The following is a 6,000-nucleotide window of genomic DNA, read 5'->3' as shown; positions in this document are numbered from 1 at the left end:
TCTTTGTGCAATTATTTCATTCACGATGTCCTCCCCATGCTGTCATGAGGACAGGAGCAAGTCTTTCTGTACCCCTGAGCCCCCTCCTTGGGGGGTGAAGACAATCTTCACTCATCAGCAAGACCAAGCCAGGCCTTGGAGGCGGGCAGACAGGTACCTCTCTCCTCTAGCCAAAATGAATTTGTACCTCGGACTACTGGGGGCCAACTCTGAAACACCGTCCCAAAAGCTTGTCATGCTGAGCCAGGGAAGGCCACCTTGGGTAGGTGGAGTGGCCTCAGGAGTCGTGGGAAGCCAGGAGTACAGAGGGGAAGGCAAGCTGACCTGATTTGAAACTCTAGCCCGGGTGGTTGCAAGGGACGATGGGGCACAGCTGAGGGAAGATGTTCAGGGGAGATAAACGAGGATTGCTTTAACACCCAAGGGGCCAGAGGGAGCATCGCTTTTCAGAAAAGTAAGCTGATTGCTCAGACTCCACTGCCACCTAGGTTCCAGGTGACCCGCTGCGCCACGGAAGCCTGTGACAGGAGACAAGGGTGGACTTTATTGTCCTGTTCATTTGCTCCAAGCATGTGACCATTTGGTCACAGTTGTAGTACTGACAGAGACTCACCCCTTGTAGCTTTTCACTCTTTTTATGGATGGGAAAAGCAGTATATTTCAGGTGGCCATTTCCAATGACTTGTATGTGGCTAAGCTATAAAATATGACCTGTCCCCCATGCTGGTCAGCAACCCCTGGGAATACCCCATACTGAATCCCAAAGGGGAAAATGAAGTCCTTCGGAAAGCCAGTCCAGGACAGGGCCTGGAAAAAGTGACTTAGGAACCAGGCACCACCGTCTTTTCCCCCCGTGAAGGGCTGACTCACTGTAGCAGGCCCCAGCTGGCTGAGACTCTGGGCCAGTGGCTCGGAACATGCCTGCACAGTGAGCGCCTTGTCTGCAAGGCTGCTCACTGCAAAGCCACGGGTCAGGGGAGCCAAGGCCACCGCCCTGGAAAACACTCATACACAGCCAGACTTGGGAGCCCCAGGGGGAGGCCAGCACTAGACTTCCCGCCCCCATCTTCTTATCCCTCCCATTCTGAGAGGTCCTAGTATAATCCTGGCTGGTCAGGTCTAGAGAAGCTCCAGGACCCCTGAAGAAGTCCTCATGGACTGAGGTGTGAGTTAGCATAATATCTTTCCCTCCTCAGAGGAATTGCTAAATGAACATAGCTCTAAACTTAACATAGGCAAGTTCCATGAGAACTGATTTTTTTTAAAAAGAAATTTATTTATTTATTTATTTATTTTTGCTGGTGTATGTGCATGCACATCACAGTGTGCATGTGGAGGTCAGGCTGACTTGCAAGAGTCTGTTCTCTCCTTCCACCATGTGGTTCTGGGGATTGAACTCAGGTCATCAGGCTTTACCTCCTGATCCATCTCATGGGCCCATGAATCTTCTCATAGGATAATCTCATTGCCTCTCTTATGGAGAGAAAATGTTTTCCAGGATGGGGGACGCAGGAAGCTGGGGCCGAGTGGGCCCATCAGCCCTGTGCATGAAGTAGGGACTCTTCCTAACTTTCTTCCTTCCCAACATCTTTGTCCATTTTGGCATCCAGCATTCTTCTGGTATCCAATGTTCCGTCAGCAAGGACATTTGAGTCATGCCTTGGTTGAAACCCTGCCTGTGCCATCTGCTTGCTGTATGACCTTGGCTGAGTCACTCGATCTCGCTGAGGCTGGATTTGTATAAGTGTAAAATGGAGCTCCGAAGAATACGTCTGCCTTGTGTGGCATCAGTAGTGTGTGGTTGTAAAGAGACCTCTCGCAGTCTCTCCCCTTACGCCTCTCCATTGACCTCTAGTGTTTCTCAGGAAAGACGACGCTATCAACCATTTGCACGTTAGTGTAAGTGCCTGTGAACTCACTGAATCACCTACTGTAGGTTAATTTGCCCTAGATGCTGCACGTCCACTCCACAAGTTTTTTTTCAAAGTCACAGCAGTCTTTAGAAGATCACTAAGACTGCCCCGTTGATGATTGAAGAAACAGATTCAAGGAGGTAACAAAGTTTCTCAAGGTCACACAACAGAGCCTGAGACAACACTTACTCTTTGGGGCTGCACAGTGTGTGTAAACGTTCAGCTCGTCTCTCCAATGAGTGTAAATTCCCTCTCTGTTCATAGCCCAGGGCCTTCCCTTCCCCTTTGGGTGGAGTTGCTTTCTTCCCAGAGTGCAGAGCTGGCCCTGTTGGCCCAGAACTGGTAGAACCTAGTACACTTCCGCTTCTGTACAATCACCTACTGGCAATCACTGGGTGAAGACTTTAAAGATGAATTTGAAATTCCATTCTCTTTTTTGTTCATTTTATTGTAATATATATCACAAAAATTACATTGTAAAAGTAAATAATTAGTTAAACAAACAGATAAGTAAATAAATAAAAACAAGAGGGCTGGCGAGATGGCTTAGTGGGCGAAGTAAAGTTCTTGCAAACATGAAGACCTGAGATAGACAGACAGACAGACAGACAGACAGATGATCGACAGACAGACACATAGATAAGGGGGTGCAAAAGAAGTCTTTTTATGTGGTGTTCAGGGTCTCACACAGGGTCTTACTATGTAGGCTCAGGCCTCCCTCAAACTCAGAATCCTCCTGCCTCAGCCTCCTACGTCCTGGGATACTGGTGCCCATGTGTAGGTGTGTGTGACCAGATGCCCATATTTCTTTCCAAGAAATCTCAGTAGGGAGATTTCACCCCCATAAATATTATTATTCATCTGCAAAGTGGCATCTGTATGCAGTCCCTCACTGCAGCTCTTTTGGTAATGGCAAACCATCAAAACTAACCCATAGCCAAGCATCAGGGTGGTCCATGCAGCCCAGTACTCAGGAAATGTGTAGTGGGAGCCACGGGCTGAGTTCCTGCTGCCCGGCTCCCACATGGCTAGCTTAGCCCCAGAAATAAAAACATGCAAATTGTATTCTTTTAAACATTGCTTGGCCCATTATCTCTAGCCTCTTACTGGCTAACTCTCATATCTTGATTAACCCATTTCTAATAATCTGTGTAGCACCATGAGGTGGTGTCTTACCAGGAATATTCTTAACCTGCATCCATCTCAAAGAGGAGAGCTATGGCGACTGCCTGACTTGGCTCTCTTTTTCCCAGGATTCTGTTCTGTCTACTCCACCCACCTAAGGGCTGGCCTATCAAAGGCCAAGCAGTTTCTTTATTAATTAACCAATGAAAGCAACAGAAAGATAGATGACACTCCCACATCAAAAATGGAGGTAGGAAGTTCACAAATTCACAGCTTGATGATAGTGAGACCTATTCCAAAGGGAAAAAAGTTAGCCGAGATGACACACCTGCAAACCTAGTTAGTACTTTGGATAGAGCTAGGGGCATCAGAGTTCAAGGTCATCCTTAGTTACTTAGTAAACTGGAGACCGGACTGGACTATATGAGATTCTGTCTCAAAAAGCAACAGCAGCAGCAGCAACACCACACACACACACACACACACACACACACACACACACACACACACACGGGGGGGGGGGTGCCTGATAGGGAACTAGTCAAATGATAGTATATCTGTACAGTGAATTGCATGGATTGCATTTATTATGAAGTTGTAAGGGAGAATTGAATATCTATGTATTTATGTGGATAGGTTCCCACATGGATATTAAGTTAAATAAGTGTAAAATAGCGTGAATAGCATCCTATTTTTTTTTGTGGAAAGAAAAGGAGACTAATAAGCGTCTGCATATATTATATATTTAAATATATATTTATTAAAATAAGTTTATTTATTATTGTATACTTTATGCCCTTTGAAATGTATGTATTTGGACACATAAGATGAGTCACGTAATCTTCAGAGTGAGTGAACTAGCTAAGCCTTTCCTGGAGAATAGTTAGCAGGAAGAGAATTGGTGCTGAAAGCACAAGGGATGGAGGAATGTAACCTGTGAGGATATGTCAGGTGTGCTAGGTCTGAGGACTGTGGCAATTCACACAGGTCTGCAAAGGGGGGCATCTTTGAATTGCACTGATTCCAACTAGGAACCCAATCTGCCCAAGGGCCACATCGATCAATATCAGCACCCTTTGCTCTGCTGGCTGGACGCTTGTGCCCAGGACCGCTGGCCTCTAAGTCAGCTTAGACTCTTATCTAAGTGACAGAAATGTCCACCCAAACTGACTTAGGCATGCAAGGAATTGGGGGAGGGCTCCCATCCCTGAAAATCAGGAGTAGCGCTGGTTTCCATCCACATTCACGGTCATGCCAGCTCTCTGCTCAGCCCTTTAGTGTGCTCGGATCCATTTCGAGTTTCACGGCTCGATGGTGGCAGCAGTGGTTTCATTCTGAGTGCCCCCCTCAGGTTGCAGGCAATAAGGCAAGCCTACGTTTGCTTCAGGAATTGGAAGGAAAGTCTCTTTTTATGTCATTGGCACTTGAAGCTGTCCTGAATCCTTTTCTTAAGATGCTGCTGGGGCCAGCAAGAATGCAGATTCTAATGAGTTGTCCCTCAGTCTCATTCTACCCTTGGTGCTAGAGGGAGTTCCCCTGGAGTAATTTGAACAGAATATGATGGGAGGTAAGCACTCCAGACAAGAATTACAGCTGGCTTGGGAAATAGAAGGTGTGAACGAACGCTGGGCATGAGCCCACCACCTCTCTCAACCCTTTATTCCTCCTTTCTGGGAAGCCATCCCTGACATTCCTGCATTGCACTCTGTCCCAGCTACCTATCAGAGCGAACTCAGAGATCTTGGGCTTATCCTATAGTTTGCTGTGGACTAATGAACACTTACTTTCTTTTATCAGAACACCTCTCTTAAGGAGTCAGTCCTAAGCAGAAAAATTCAGACAATAAAAAGAAATAAAAGACATTCAATTAGCATGGAAAGAGGAAAATTATGTTTACAGATGACATGATTTTATATTTAGAAAATCCCAAATCTTCACACCCAAAAGCAATCTGTTGGAACTAATAAATAAATTTAGCAAGGTTACAAGAATCAACATCAAAGTTAAATACAAAATATATTTCTGTATGTGGTCATAGTACATGCCTTTAATCCCAGTACACAGGAGGTAGAGGCAGGCAGATCTAAGGCTGTGGTTTCATTATTGTTACTTTTACATAGTGCATAATTTGGAAATTATACCAAAGACATAAAAATATATACACTAAAACCAATGGAACATTGATAAAGAAAATTAAAGAAGATACTAATGAACAGAAAGGCATCCCATGTTCATAAACAAGAGGACAAAGCTGCTAAAATGTCCCTGGTACCCAGTGTAGTCTAGCGCATCAATGCAATTCCTTTCACAATTCCAGTGGCATGTTTTGGTGGAAATAGAAACTTTTATTCCATAATAAAATTCATATGAAAGTCTAAGAAACCCCAAATAGTTAAAATAATTTGAGGAAAAAAAACAAATTTGAAAACATTTCCCTCTTTAAAAAATATTACGAAGCAACAGTTACCAAAGCTGTGATATTTATGTAAATACAGATACATAGGGCATGAGAGATGGTTTCATCATTCAAGTGTGAAGAACTAAATTCAATCTCCAGAACCCACACTAAGAAGCTGTGCGCGGCCTGCCTGTAATCTTAGAAGTGGGGAGAAGAGACAGAAAGATGCCAGAGGCTTGTGGTCATCTAATCTTCACTGAGTTGACAAACTCCAGGCTCTGTGAGCAACATTGTCCCCCAAAAATATGATAAAGTGATTGAAGAAGACATACAATCTCAACCTCTGTCCCTTACATACACTCATGCATACACACATAAGCATAAATATATACATACAAGCAGACACTCACAATGACCCCCAAACACCCACCACTACAACAGAATAGAAAGCCCGAAATAAATCCTTGACCATCTAGACCACTGATCTCCAACAACACATCTTTGTTCTCAGCAGCAGCATGCCCAACAGGCCAGAGAGGGAAACAGCCCAGGGTTTGTTAACTA

Source organism: Alexandromys fortis, unplaced genomic scaffold, assembly GCF_014885135.2.
Source record: "Alexandromys fortis isolate MF-2015 unplaced genomic scaffold, M_Fortis_MF-2015_v1.1 scaffold_234, whole genome shotgun sequence".
Lineage (NCBI taxonomy): Eukaryota > Metazoa > Chordata > Mammalia > Rodentia > Cricetidae > Alexandromys > Alexandromys fortis.
The sequence above is the reverse complement of the archived record's forward strand: the minus strand, read 5'-3'. Positions refer to the sequence as shown.